We start from the raw sequence: 16,358 nt of genomic DNA on the forward strand, positions 1-16,358 counted from the left end.
TCAACATAAGAGTAGAATCGTCGACGGGGAAAATATCAAAAAGAGAAAGGGAGGCAGGTACAAAGCGAAAGAAGAGGCGCTGCCGCGCTGGGAATAAATGCCGTAGTGTGTTTCGGGAGACCCTTAAACTTTGGTTGTTTGAATGGCTCATGACTTATCTGGAGTAGGGTAATCAAAATGACCAAAAGACCAGAAGACCGTTGATGGAGTTGTACGTCGAAGGTAGAAATTCTTTTTAGAAATTTACTTTTTATCTTTTTTTCTTTTGAAATATTATACACGCATACTTGCTCCTATAAATTCATAAACACATTTACTACTTCTATAAACACTTTCGAGAGATTGAGCGGAAAATATTGAGATTGGTGAAATCAACATAAGAATACAATCATCGACTGTGAAAATATCGAGAAGAGAAAGGAAGGCAGATAGAAAGCAAAAGAAGAGGCGCTGCCGCGCTGGGAATAAATGTCGTAGCGTGTTTCGGGAGACCCTTAAACTTCGGTTGTTTCAATGGATCATGACTTATTTGGAGTAGGGTAATAAAATTGACCAGAAGACCAGAAGACAGTAGATGGAGTTGTACATTGAAGGTAGAATTTTTTTTAAAAAAATACCTTTTATCTTTTGAAATATTGTACATGCATACTTGCTCCTATAAACTCATAAACACATTTACTACTTCTATGAACACTTTCGAGAGATTGGTGAAATCAACATAAGAGTATAATCGTCGATTGTGAAAATATCAAGAAGAGAAAGGAAGACAGGTAGAAAGCAAAAGAAGAGGCGCTGTCGCGCTGGAAATAAATGTCGTAGCATGTTTTGGGAGACTCTTAAACTTCGGTTGTTTGAATGGCTTATGACTTATCTGGAGTAGGGTAATAAAAATGACTAGAAGACCAGAAGACAGTTGATGGAGTTGTACGTCGAAGGTAGATTTTTTTTTTAGAAATTTACTTTTTATCTTTTTTCTTTTGAAATATTATACACACGCATACTTGCTCATATAAATTCATAAACACATTTACTACTTCTATGAACACTTTTGAGAGATTGAGCGGAAAATATTGAGATTGGTGAAATCAACATAAGAGTAGAATCGTCGACTGGGAAAATATACGGCCATTAAATTTTAGCAAAAAAAATACTTATGCCGACTCAATGACTCTGAACCACGATATGCAAGTTTCACTACTCTCAATTTGCAAATTTACCATTTACTTCGTCTTCTTTAGAAAACAAATTTAACATGATTTTTTTTCAATGAGGCTTACAACTAATGTTGAAAATAGGAATACTTATAAGAAATCTACCTATAACAATATAACTTGACCGCTCATTTCCCAACCCCTTTAGTTGTCAAACCAAAATAATATAAGACCATCGGTCAACTTGTGTTTCAGAAACAAGCTGAAATTGTCGAGGAGGCGAATACAGTGCGCCCCAACATTACATGAAGTTTCTAATAAAAGTTTTCTTGAAAAAGATTTTAGCATGGAATTTGCGGGAAGCAACATGTTTAAAATAAACAAACTATACAGATACACACGTAGAAATTTGCATGACCGTCTCCAGTGCCCGTTTCTATCTCGGCAGATAAAAAAAGTGTGCATCACGCGCTTCGTCTTCACTCATGAGAAAGGAAAGCGACCCAATGAGCTCTTTTTACATGTTCGCTTGTTGATTTGGTGTGAGGCTAAACATTTCTCCTGCTTTTTCTTGAGAAGGAAAAGGAGATCTAACTCTACAATCATGATCTCTTCGGTGACCAGAGATATGCCACATCTTTTATTCCGGTACCAATTTCCGAATCGACACTTGACCTGTCCACCAATCAACACAGACGTGACACCCAACCACACATGAATAAACACTGTAACGTGGTGTGCTGTCTAATTTATAGTTTTTTCAGTGGCAGTTAGCACATTTCTAGCAACTATAAAAAAATGCTTTTGTGCCGGTCAACATCAGGCCACAGAAACTGGGAGCCTCGAGCATCTCCGGAGTATAATCCTTTCTGCGGTCACAAAGATGCCAACAACCAGCACATGAATCATGAATTGTCGGTGCCCTCGTTGAACAGCCGAACAGTCATGCTTGGATATGAAATTGAACTCTGTAGTACTACCACAAAGGTTTCCCGGCGCCTGATCACATGGCCCATTTCATATGGCATATATGATCTCCAGCCTGGAAGATAGTCACTGAAGATATTTGGCTATCACGCTGCAACAGGCAAGCAGAAGTACACAACGCAATGTTACAGTTTATTCAGGCTAAGCTGAGCTATCCTCTGAACAAGCAAAATGGGGCATCAGGCAGGCACGCAGAGCTTGTCAAATGAGAACAATTGATGAAATGGGGCAATTGCAAAAGGTCGCTCCAGAATGTTTACACAGCCTCCACGTTTGGCTCAGCATGCCCATTATCCTCATCAGGTTCACCATCGTTCTGCTTCACAAAGTCAAATCCATATTCTTCCTCTGAATAGTGCTCCTCGGCGCTTCTGCCAAAGATGAATGGTCTTCTACCCATCGTTGTGAAAGGCATTAGCCCAAAGGCACGAGCGGTTTTGATCTCTCTTGCAATCTTACGCTGAGCTTTCGCACTTATGCGAGTCTGTAAAGAAGATCAGTACGTCAAAAACCATGGCAAACATATGTTCAATGCAGAACTACTTTTGCAACGGTTCTCTCTATGGTAGTAAGGTAATATAAGTTAAACAAGGTAACACATGAAAAAAGAACATTCACAGTGGAGTTGCATATATGAATACAGATGGCATGCATGGCTCTCCATTTAATTACATGAATTGAATTTATAATCAAGTCAACGAAAAAATCGACATCCAGCAAGATCTAGGCACAGCAGCAGCAGCAGCAGCAAAGGCCTGTCTTTCCAGGAAGAATTAGTATACAATGATGGGGTATGCATTGAGGACAATGGCACTCAAACTCTACACTGCTCTCAACATGAATGATTAGCATATATCAAACACAACAGGATCTCCATTAAAAATGCAGGATTATCATCCCCAAAAAGTTGTATAACAAGTAGTAGTTACCTGGCTTCTCTTGATGATAATTCCAGCTTCTGTAAGAAAGTTGGCGAGGAATCTAACGTTCTGCAAGGAACAGTCCCGAATATGTTAAAAATGAAGCTGGAAGATATTTGTAGCCACATCATTGAATTCTTCAATCAAATCAAATAATTGGAGAACAGCTATACTACATCCCACAAAACTTTTGAAGTGTTGACCAAATATTTCCTTTGCAAACACGAAAACAAACATATCTGCCAATTTGTCCTGAAAAGGCACTTCCATAATCTTCTATTCTCAGTAGACATCATAACCATATTCTAATAGGAAAAATAGTGGTCAAATTGCACCTTGAAGCTCTTAAAAAAATCAAAAGCATTAAGTATTTTTTGACTGGAGGTAGTATATATCTTCCTTGCAGAGAGACATCTAACAGTAAATATTTATTGGCATGGTTTATAAACCAGACTGTATTTTCAAGAATGTGCTTTAATACTTACGTCAACCAAGTGTTTGAGACCAAAACCATCCCAAGATATATTTAAGCTTCATATGTGCATTAGTAACTTAAAATGAGTAGCGTAGCAACTAACCTTTACTCCCTCCATTTTGAAATATATGCCATTTAGGACAAGCTAATTAATTCATTTGTTTAAAAATATAACAAGTAGCACAATCAAAAGAAAATGTCAGAGGAACATAGATTTAGGAGTAACTGTGAATATTAACCATGTTCCATTTGTATATAAGATGGTATTTCAGGAAAATTCACATATTCACAAATACAAAATAAATTATAGGGTGGCAGGTAGAATGCATGTTAACACCATCAAGGCTATGACTTTCTCAAATTGAAAAAAAAAAGTGCAATATTTGGATCAGCATAGACTCATTGTGTTCCTGGAATTCGTGCTACTTAGCGGTTAGGATTTACAAAGCAGTGGAGAACTACAAAACCCGCAACTCAAAGTAAAATAAAAAATGTAGTCAATTTTCTTATGTTGCCAGGTAGATATACTCACCCTGAAATCAGCCTTCCTCAAAACTTCTGATGTAGTTGTTTCAAACTGTGGTCTGGGAGGGTTCTTTGCTGCTGCAGGTCTTTTAAGGTCAAGGTCCTACATATATTATAATTGAATGAAATATAGCTTTAGTATAGCAATCCCGTAAATAATGAAAGCAAGTTGTAAACTACATGTGGTATCATAAAGACAAATACCACCAGCATTTAGCGGCATTTAATGATTTCGGAAATAACTTACTGGAAAAGCAATTTCCATTTTGTTTAGCAAACATCTGCCTAATAAAGCATACAATTTTGCTGTACATATTCCAGGACAACACATGCATTTCTAGACAACACACTTACACAGAGTAACCGAATGCTTACACAGGATAACAAAAACCACAAGACTGCAGAAGATTTTAGATGTCACGAGACTATGCATTGATGAACCAAACTCCGTCTTACCCGAACAGTATAGGTTGAACCTTGCCTGAAGTCCACGTCAGGCCTGAACTAAAGTCCTCATCGTCCCAGTCCTCCTCCTCCTCATCATCATCATCATCGTCCATTTGGGAGTTACGTGCCACTTCACCAAGCGCCTCACTCATTCCATCATTCAAAGAATCAAAACCACCCAATGACCCAGAGTTGCTCCTGTCGCCAAACCCACCAAAACCACCCATGGATCCAGTGTTGTTACGGTCACCGAACCCACCAAAACCACCCATGGCCCCAGAACTGCTTCTGTCGCCGAGACCACCGAAACCACCCCTGGTCCCAGAACTGCTTCTGTCGCCGAGACCACCGAAACCACCCCTGGATCCAGAGCCCATGCCGTATCTCTTACTAGCATTCCCAGCCCTACTCCTGGGAATGGATTGGACAAGATCCAAATCCAATTGGATTTTGGCCCATGGATTTAAGTGGATTTGGACTTGGTTGGATATGGATATCCACTTGCTTATATAATTTAGGATTGGACTCTATTGTATTAAAAAAAAGAAAAGTCCAAATCCTGTTGGATTGAGGACGGGGGGCGCTACTCTTGGAGCCTCTCCCCCGTCGCACGCCGCCGCGCGTCTCTCCGCCGCCGCCGCACGGAGCACTCTGGCCTCGCCGCCGACGGGTGGGGTGGGGGGTGGGGGAGGAGGCCGCGCATCCCTGCGCCTCGCCGCCAATGCCGGGATCCCGCACTCCAACCCGCAGCACTCGTCTCCTGGACCGGCGCCTTCGCCCTCGGCGTCGCCGCCTGCGCCGTCCACCACCACGCCTCTGCGCTCGCCTCCCACATCAAGTCCCTCCCCCACGACGTGAGCACCCCCTCCTCTCCTCGGCTCCTCCCTCTTCATTTGTCTCTCGCCCACTCTAAGATGGGTACCGATTCCTCGTGTTCTTGCCGCGCTGGCCAGCTTCTCCCCGAAATTAGCAGCAGCTTTTGTGTTCTCGTTTGTCTTCCAGCGGCACTCCCCACCAGAGTACTTCATGGCCTCGTCCTCGCCATCCAACCCGGCGTCGCCGCAGCTGCCACCCCTGCTGCTGCCACCGCCGGAGCCCGCGCCTCCGCCGCCGCCGCCGGAGGACGGCCCCAGGCCGAGCACCACCGTCGCCGACGGCATCCGCCGCCTTCTCAGGTCTGGGGAGGCGCTCATCTGTGCCGTGTTCCGGGCACCTCCGCCCACCCGCGCCCTCATCTGCAGCAGCACCTTCACAGCCACCAGCCGCAGCATCACAGCCCTGTATGCTCATGCTCCCCCGCTGCGCTCTTTCTTGGGAATTTCATGATCCGTGAAACCGAGTCCGGGTGTTTAGTGATTTGCATTGATGTTCAAGCTCCACTGATGTTCGTGACTTCATGCTGCCGACTAAATGCATAGTATATAGTATGTTTAGGGTGCAGCCGTGTAGGGTATCTGCCACACCTCAAGTTAGTTGTTGTAACCTTGAATAAATGCTTTGAGTGCTTTGAGTAGTCGTATCCTATTGCTACGGTTATCTTGAATTTTTGATTTGTGATGAGATATGTGAGCAATATATCTGTGCATACCAAAGTTAGTTTGGGCTGCAGGCCACTAGTGGTTGATTTGGATTGATTGGATGGATAATATGTATATGAGGTTGGATTGGACAGGATTGGATGGTGGGAACTGTCTAGTAGGATTGGACTGGATGATAGGATCACATTAATTGGATGTTAATTGGATATTGCTAGTTGGATTTTGGATGACAATCCATTCCCAGGAGTACCAGCCCTATCGAGTTCCTGATAGAGTGAACCCTCGTCCATGCCCTTGTTCCCAAACAGCTGCGCCTCGAATTCGTCGACGGTCTCACCAGTTTCACCATCTCCTGCATAGCAACAATGGGGAACCAGATAAGTATATCAGCAGCAGCATAATTGAAATCGCTATAGGATCAATTCTTCAATCTCATAACATTACACATGAAGTCACTAGAAATGTTGAGTTTTAGCACGCGAAAACTAGGCAACTAATATGCGTCAAACCTAGATCTCTATGGCCATTCGATTCACCTTATTGTTACATACAACTCAATATGAAGGGTGTGAAAGTATTAAAACTACACGTATCACGCGGAGGAAGGTATGGGAGACACTACACGGGATGGCTAGGGAGCGGCAGGGATCGGGAGGAGGAGGTGCGGGTCCTCACCGGACTGGAAAGAGCGGCAAAAGTCGCTGGCGGCGGGTGGCCGGCGGGACGAGAGTGCGCTGCGGAGCGAGGGGCCCCGAGGGAGAGATCGCCTCAGAGCCGAGCTCGCCATCGCGCTCGGTAATGGCTCGTCGGCGCCGCCGCAACCCCGACAACAGGGAAGGGGAGGAGCGGGTGATTAGGGGTTGCAATAGGGGGTTTCCTCCTTTTTGCGTTTTGGACCCCGTGGATAGCATTTTTTTGTGTACTACACCTCCGGCTTTTTTTTTTGCAGAAATTACCACACCAGGTTCTAGCTTAACTAGTTTTTTCATTCCCAAGGAGGAAGATCATGGGCCTCTTTGGTAGGCTCCAAAACCGATTTCGTCTCAGACCATACTAAAAAGATGATTTTAGAATGGTTCTAGTATGAAACCGCCTATGAATCTGGTTTCCCGACACAGTTTTCAGTTGGTGGTGAAGCTATAAATTGTGGTTCCACTTACGCCTGCTAATGGGGTTGAACCCACCCAAATCCGCCCCTACCCATATTTCAAGAGCCCTAACTACCACTCGCCCCGACCCACCCCGTCGGCCCAATGCCCCAACCCGCCCCAACCCGAAATCACGATGGAAGATGATATGCGACTTACGTGCCGATCTACTACCATAGCGCCCCAACCCGTCCCAACCCGTCTATGTCGTCAACCCAACCCGCCCCAATCCATTTCATAGTATCACCCGTTTCCACCCATCCAATAGTACCCGTATTAAAACCCATCCAAAAAACCCATCAAGCCCCGCCCCATTAGCAGGAGTAGTTCCACCAGCTTCATGAACACCTTCCATCTCGGTAGAGGCAAAGCTGGGATTAACGAAGCTGTTTTGCTAATTTTTTTCTTTCAAATGCTTTCAATTCCATCAAAGAAGCTACTCCAAATGGAGGAGCCGGAGCTACTTTTTAAGTCATAAACGTGCCAATCCGAGAGTAAGCAGCACATAACCCATATTGCAGATAACACCTCGAAGAACAAAGAAACACAAGCACGTTGTTGACAGCCAATTCTGGCAGTTTAGAGGCCGACCGGTCAGACCGGTCTGTCCAGTTGTAATCCGAGTAGGCTTCGTTTTATTTTAGAAATTCTTGTATAAACCGACTTGGAGAGGGGTACGACTTCCCCGGTCTATAAATATAAAGGCTAAGGCCGATTGAGGTATTCCCAATCGAATCAATCAAAATATCGTATTACTTTTTATCTCTCAAACCCTAGCCTTTTCCAACCCTAGATTGCTTTCTTCATTCCTCTTGACGACGTTTGAAGACGTTCTGAGTGGCCTGCCGACCTCAGAGCAACCCTAGCCGTGCAAGCTCCGACGGGGTCCCTCCCGAGCTCGTGTTTCTAGGTCTTCGCGGTTCTCTGCTCCACACCGGTCAGACCGGTCTGCGGAACCGGTCAGACCGGTCTGCCAGGGCATCGCTGGTTCAGATCATTTTGACGATCTCCTGCGCGTTCTAGCGCATTCGAGTGTGTTGGCGCGATTCTGTGTCAACACACTTTTTAGCGACTCCGCTGAGGACAGATTAATCTGGTTTTAAAACCGATCTAATCTACTCTTTGAAGAAGATGGGCTCTTCAGAGACTGACAAGGAAAACATCATCACGGCTACAATGGAGGAGCTCACCGAAGAGGAGCGCAAGGCCTACCTTCTTGTGGAGGAGCACATCAAGGCACAATTCTTGAAAGGCTTCAAAAAGGATCATGGTAGCCTCGTCAAGAGGGTGGAGGAATTCGTACTGCCGTCTCTCAAGCTTAGCAAGGATAAGATTGAAGAGATCCCCAATGTAAGCCTCTCTCCCTCTGATGTGTTTGATAGAATGTAATCCATAATGGATCAAAAGATTGTTGCTGTACAAGCTGCTGCGGGTGACATTTTGATTAAATTGAGTAGTGATGTTGATGCGCTTAAAGGTAAACAACCCATGTCAGATCCTAACTCATTAGATCCGAGTTCGGCTACCCCTGAGTTCACATCTGAACCGCTCTATGGTATGCCGCCGAACTCGTTCTCAGGGCACCCGCCACCGTCGACCGTGCACACAGCACCAGCCGGACCGGTCCCACAGACCGGTCCGACCGGTCAGACCGGTTACTCAATACCGTCGCCGACGCCTCTCAAGACAATTCCAGGTTCGGCTGCTCCTAGCCGAACTAATGAGTTGTCACTGTATATACCATCTCGCACTACTACTGTAGCGGGAGGGCCACGAGGATCTGTACCTAACCAAGGACCGATCCCGACTTCTTCATAGACGATGGCGCATGGAAATTCTAATGCACACTATTTTTCTGAGTTTTATACCAGCCAGCACTATCAGGCCAATCTCCTTAAATTCTAAGAAGATCTGGCAAATGCGATTAAAAGTAAGCTTGGGGTGGATATGGGTACTACGCGTTTGTATCAAAAACCTTATCCCGCCGAGTTTGATTTTACCCCTTTTTCTGTTGGTTGGCATATTCCTGAGTTTACTAAATTTAATGGTGATGATTCTCGTACAACTTGGGAACACGTTAGTCAACATGTCTTGCAATTAGGAGAAGCCGGTTTTAATGATGCTTTGCGTGTGTGTTTATTTTCTTTATCTTTGACTGGAACGGCTTTCTCTTGGTTTTCCTCGCTTGCTCCTAATTCTATTCGCAATTGGGCTCAGTTGGAGTATAAGTTTCATGATCACTTCTTTAGTGGGGAAACCGAAGCAAAATTGTTGGACTTAACATCGATTAAGCAAGGATGTGATGAATCTTCTTCGGATTATTTCAAAAGATTTAAAGAAATTAAAAATCGGTGTTTTAGTTTGACAATTTACAAAAAAGATTTGGCGAATTTGGTGTTTAATGGTTTACGTTCTTATTTGAAAGAGAAACTCGAGGGCTTTGAATATCATACTATGAATTTCTTGCAAGTCAAAGTCATGAGTTTAGAGTTTAAACTTAAAAATGCCAAAGTTACTTTCAAGCCTCATCGGTCCAACACACATATTCTTGATCGTGATTCGGATAGTTCGGACGATGATAGCAAGGAAGTATATGCTGCTGAGTTTGTTTGGCCATCAAAGGCCAAACCCGGTTCAGTTCCGTCTCTCAAGCCGATTCAAAAGAATCGGCAAGAGGAGCTGAAATTTACTTTTGATATTTCTAAGTGTGATCGGATTTTTGATGAATTGCTTAAGAATGGTAATATCCGATTGTCACATGCTATTCTATCTCCCGACAAACTTAAACGACATGCATATTGTAAGTGGCATAACTCTACATCTCATGCTACTAATGATTGTAATGTTTTTCGTCGACAGGTACAATTGGCCATTAATGAAGGACGATTGGTACTTTCTGAGATGCAAATTGACAAGGCTCCTTTCCCTGTTCATACGCTGGAATTGAACAATGCAAAGATGCTCATTCGGCCGGAACAAGCCAAAGGAACTAAGGGGAAGCATGTTGTCATCAGTGATCCAAGACCGATGAATACAAGTGACAAGATCCTTGCCCGGGAAGTTATCAAAGAGAAGATTGATGATGGCAAGGATACTCTGAAGATCATTGTCAGAAATCCCAGACTCGGGGGGCAAGGAAGCTCTCCACCAGAAAATCGGTCTGCTGATCAGGCACGACCGATCAGACCGGTGTCTCCGACCGGTCCGACTGGTCAGACCGGTTCCTCCAGCCGGTGAGACCGCTCTGGTGACCGTCCCCGGACTTTCAAGCCAAAGCGTCCGGAAGTGGGTACTTGGAAGACCAACGAGGTGAAGGTGCAGGGAAGAACTGCTAATCAGAAGCCCACCTTCAACTAGTTGTTGATCAAGTACACAAAGGCCGTTCAAAACGATCGGCCGCTAAAAAAGAGACCGCGATAACCACCGCGTCAAGACCGTCCAGTGTCCCCAAGGAGGGAATCCAACAGGCACAGGGGTGATGTTGTCACATTGTATCCTCCCTAGATGTGTGCTACCATGCCATGGGTGCCTCCGGCTTCAAATGAGACAAATCTGGCATGGGAGCATGGGGGATATGCATGCAGTGCTTTCCGATGCCTTATCCTCCACATTATCATGGGGAAAGCTCCAGGGTGCCCGTGCACGACCGATTGGGATCACGCCAATCTGGTCCAGTGCAGCAGGTTGCACCGATCAGACTGGTCACCTCTGACCGGTCAGACCGGTCTCACCAGAGGCCGGGCCAGGTTTCTGCTCCAAGATTCGAGTATCGCATCAAGGAAAAGAAAGAGGAGCAAAAGCTTGTTGCTGATCCAGAGAAGCCTAAAACTGATGTTGTTCAAATCGGTGAAGTCAAGGTGCCCATAAAGGATACGGGCAAAAAGCTGATGGACATAGAGAAATCGGTTGAGGTTCCTTCACAAAAGCCGGTCATGGCCAATGATCATGAGGCCGGTAGCAGCAAGAGCGCATCAGATAAGTACCATCAGCCTAGGTGGTGCCCTTTAGTTTTAACTCATACACAGAAGAGCAAATTGCAGCGCCTTCGCAATAAAGAAAAGAAGGAGCAGGAGAAAGAGAAGATGAGGGATGACGACTTCAACAGATACAGGCCCATGTTCCCTAGAGCAAGGTTTAGAAGGTCAAGATAGCTGATAAGCTAGCCAGACCGGTCGGACCACCGCAGCCGACCGGTCAAACCGGTCAGATGTACCGGTCAGACCGGTAGAGCCTACTGCAGAGCCAGCAGCCGAATCGGCACCGCCCGTTTTGGTTACTTCTGTAGACAAAGCCCCAGCAGTTCCTCTGACAGCAGAAGACGAGGAATTGGTGGATTATGAAGCGTCTCCGGAGCGCACCAACTTGGAGATTAATGTGGTGCACATGTCTTCGGATTACTTTGTGGTTCCGGAAGAGGATTTGGCTCATCTTCAGTTTGGGCCCCGTGAAGCTGTGTTCCAGAAGCCAAGCGAGAAGGACAACCATCTGAAGACTCTTTACCTGAGGGGACACATCAACAGGAAGCCGGTGACTCGCATGCTAGTGGATGGTGGGCCATTGTAAATCTTATGCCCTACTCGCTGTACAAGAAGCTCGGTGGCCAAGACGAGGACTTGATCATGACAAACATGACGGTCAGTGGTGTTGGAGGTAGTGCGACAGACCCGCCGAGTTAAAATGCTTGATTAAGCGTAACCGCCATCCTTTGGCGCATTAGCTTAATTAAGTATAATTTGACAGGCTGTTTCCAACCCACAGGCCGATTGAAACACACCAGAAGTCTCGCACGAAGGCGAGCGCAGAAGGTACCAGCATAAAAAAATCTTACAAAAATAGTAATTACATTAAGGCTTTTACAAAACATAAAACAAACTAAATAAGTCGAGAACTATCGAGACGTGAAGACAAGGCGCCACATCGAGCCCACCGATGTGAAACCTAGTTAGCTTCTATACCTGAAATAGGGTAAACAACAAACCCTGAACAACTAATACTCAGTAAGACTTACCCGCCTAATGGGTATACTTAGCCCACATATCTAGACATGCAAGGCTCTCTGGCTGGTAGTTTGTTTTGCAGAAAAAGCACTTAAAAGTAGATCCTTGATTTCAAGCTTTTAGCTCCAAATTAAAGCAATAGATTTGCTAAATATCTATGGTTTGCATGTATATAACAACCAAGTGAAAACACAATTGATTAAGAAATATCAACATTTATCATATCTTTCCGTTTCACTTCCTTACTACGATGTGACTCGAAGATCAAGGTGCTCATGTTCGAGAGCGACTGACGGTGAATCGATCCGATTTAACCTTGCAAGGTGGACCTAACCAACACGGCACGCGTATACCCCGTCGGACCACATGCACCAACCATTCCCCTCCCCGCCTCGAACTACAGAACCACCCCACCTACATATAGTCAGCCGAGCTCAACGAGAGACCACCAAAAGTAAACATATGCATCCCGTTTCTCCGCGACTACTCGACTCGCCCTAAGGGGTGGTGATGAAGTTATGTACTTTCGAAGCGAGGCAGTACTAGGCTTACCGGTTTCGACTACCTCCTACTCCCGGCATGCGGTTAGTACAGTTCAAACATGATCAGCAGGGCCAACAACGGTACGGTCCTTAACTGACTCAGACGGGACTAAGACACCCAGGAACCCTGTCCTGCTGCCATACCTATACATCATCATCAATTCCCGTCCGGTCTCAAATTTCCATGCATTCTAAATCCATTCAACAACTCATGTGTCGAAATATAAATAAATCTCATATCTCGCGAGTAACCAGAAATTACTCGACTTCTAAACTTCATATATCTCGCGAGTGACAAGAAGTCACTCGACTTCTACCGAGAACTCTTAAGCATAGCATTACTATCGTCCTAACATACTAGTATAAATTCAAGGAAAACTAGGGATCATGCAACTAGGGTTTCAACCAATTTCTATACGTAATGCACAAGTAATAGATATATATATAGGTGTCATAATTTAAATTAATAGAATGTGCACCGGGGCTTGCCTGAGGGTAACACTAAGTTAGTGTTAATATTATTTTCGGCCTTGGGCCCTTCCGACCTTGGGCCGGGTCTTCGGTTGCTTCAGCAGTCCTTCCATCTTCTGGAGATGTCCACCAAATACCATCTTGTGGTTCGGCTCCAACACCGCGTGCTGCACGTCCATGTTTTGCATATCTAGCGTATCTAAATGAAATGCAACAATATTGATGTATGAATGCATGGGTGATGTATCAAAAAACAAAGCAAGCTTAAAAGGAAAACGGTTCGACGCTACACTATGAGAGTTCATTTAATTTGTTTTAGCATGAAGTGTGTCCTTTAAATAAAACTTACTAAACTCATTTAGAAGGCTAGGCATGTACACAAAAGCAAAAGAGAGTACTAAAGGATTTCATTTAACTGACTCACAGAACCCTCTAGTTTAATTTGAGATAACCCGACATCTATAATACTGCAAAAACCCGGAATATCCGGATTTTACATCCGGAATATCCGGATTTTCTGGAGTATCCGGGTTAATACTCGGAGTTTCCGGGTTTGCTCGCAGTTCTACCCCCAAAACTGAAAACCCTTGCAGTGCAAAAACTAGCCCGCCAAAACTCAAGGTCCTGTGTGATACTAGTTTAGGGATGCATATAGATGTGCTTGACCAAAGGAAATCGATTAAAACCTCCTAACAAGATGGATGTGCCAAACCCTAGTTTAAATACCTTGGATGAGTCCTTTCTCCCGCAAGGAACTTGGAATCCACAGCACCCCAGGGAGGAGCACGTGGAGTAGAAGGCCCTCCACGCCGATTGGAGGCTCCCTTGGCCTTGAGATCAAATTGAGAGAGGGTTTGAGCCCTAGGGTTTGGGGGAAAAGAGTGAGAGCATGAGGGAAAGAGAGCTGACGGGAGAGAGAGAGTGATATGGGCTGGTGAGAGAGAGAGGTTTAAAACGTTGGTGGGGCCTCGGTGACAAAAAATCACGCCCGGAGTATCCGGAAACAAACCCGGAGTATCCGGATTATTCCGGAATTTCCGGATTCACACCTGGAAGTTCCGGGTTCACAATGATTCCCAGAGATAAATTGCGATTGAGTTGACTTGATTTGTTTTGAAAATTTGTTCAAACATCAAAACTGAGTCATTTGGCACCCCAACTATATTTTTAGCTAAAACTTCTTCTTTCCCTGTTCCTACCTTTTAATATTATTTGATTTCAAAAATGACGCGAACCTTTATTTAGAAATCATTTCAAAACAGATTTTCTCATTTCATAGGTTAAATTGCTAGCAAGAATTTCTTTAGTGATTTTGTTCAGACAGATTTAGTGCTAACAATCATATTAACCATGGGATTAACTTTGTAGTTATGGTGATAAACACCTGGGGTGTTACAGGTAGCGAGCCCCTTAGCACCAAGGGAGTTGCTTCCATGGAGCTCACCATTGGAAGCAAGACGCTTGCTACGGCTTTCTTCGTCTCGGAGGTGCAAGGTAACTACAATTTGATTCTTGGGAGGGATTGGATTCATGCAAATCAGTGTGTTCCTTCTACCTTGCATCAGTTTCTTGTTCAGTGGATCGGCGATGAGGTTGAGATTGTCCATGGGGATACTTCATCCTTTGTTGCTTTAGCCGATTCAGATTCTATTAGTGCACACAACAACGTCAAGTGTTTATCGGGCGTGGATCTGTCCGATTATGATTTGATTAGTTGCACTAAGGATGGTTTTGTTTCTACTGTACTAAAACCGATGGATAATCGGCTAAATCATTTAATGTAAATCAGGTGAGTACAACGGAAGCTCCAGAAGCGACCGGTCAGACCGCTTGTGCCGACCGGTCAGATCGGTCCAGTCCTGTTCGGTGCACAGAGCCGACCGGTCAGACCGGACACCCCGACCGGTCAGACTGGTCCAACACAGAGTGGTTACAGCAGAGGCTAGATCAGTATCGGGCACGTACGAACGATATGTGTGAAGCCATTGAAGATTCTGATGATCTAGACAAGCTGGGCTAAGGATTTGCATCGGCCGATCCTTTAGAAAAGGTAGACATTGGTGATGGAACTATCCCTAGGCCGACCTTTGTAAACAAAAATTTATCGGCTGAATATAAAGCCGATTTGGTTAATTCATTGAAAGAATATGTTGATTGCTTTACTTGGGAGTATCATGAAATGCCCGGTTTAAGTCGTGATCTTGTTGAGCATCGTTTACCGATTAAAGCCGGTTTTAGACCTTATGAACAACCGATTAGGTGTTTCAATCCCATTATTTATGACCGAATTAAAACTGAAATTAATCATTTACTTGATGCTGGATTTATTCGGTCTTGTCGTTATGCTGATTGGATCTCTAATATTGTGCCCGTTGAGAAAAAGGATTCGGGGAAAATTAGAGTGTGCATTGATTTTAGAGATCTTAATAAAGCTACTCCCAAGGATGAATATCCTATGCCTATAGCCGATATGTTGATCAATGAGGCTTCCGGACATCATGTCATTAGTTTTCTTGATGGTAACGCCAGTTACAATCAAATATTCATGGCCGAAGAAGATATATCTAAAACGGCCTTTAGATGTCCAGGATTTGTCGGCTTGTTTGAGTGGGTTGTTATGACTTTTGGTTTAAAAAATGCGGGTGCTACTTATCAAAGAGCTATGAATTTAATCTTCCATGATTTGCTTGGTGTCATCTTGGAGGTGTACATTGATGATATTGTCATTAAATCGGCCGGTTTGGATCATTATTTAGCCGATTTGAGACTTGCTCTTGAGAGGATGCGCCGGTGTGGTTTGAAGATGAATCCACTCAAATGTGCTTTTGGTATATCGGCTGGAAAGTTTCTTGGCTTCATTATTCTTGAGAAGGGAATAGAGGTTGATCCTAAAAGAATTAAAGCCATGAGGAAGGTTGAAGCCCGTACATGCCATAAGGATTTACAGAAGTTCTTGGGCAAGGTAAATTTCTTGAGAAGATTTATATCTAACTTGTCCGGGAAGATCGATGCTTTTACTCCTGTTCTTCGGTTAAAAGATGAAACCGAATTTACTTAGGGGGCAAAACAACAAGAAGCGTTTGAGAAGATCAAGATTTATTTGTCTTCACCACCCGTACTCAAAGCACCTAGGAGAGGAGTACCTTTCAGACTTTAT

The 16,358-nt window shown here is 44.4% G+C and overlaps 1 pseudogene; it reads right to left on the reverse strand.

Moving 5' to 3' along the window:
- Positions 1-1,870: 1,870 nt before the first annotated feature.
- Positions 1,871-6,917, reverse strand: LOC120690453 (annotated as a pseudogene).
- Positions 6,918-16,358: the final 9,441 nt, after the last annotated feature.

The sequence above is a fragment of the Panicum virgatum genome, chromosome 9N (assembly GCF_016808335.1).
Source record: "Panicum virgatum strain AP13 chromosome 9N, P.virgatum_v5, whole genome shotgun sequence".
In the NCBI taxonomy this organism is placed as follows: domain Eukaryota; kingdom Viridiplantae; phylum Streptophyta; class Magnoliopsida; order Poales; family Poaceae; genus Panicum; species Panicum virgatum.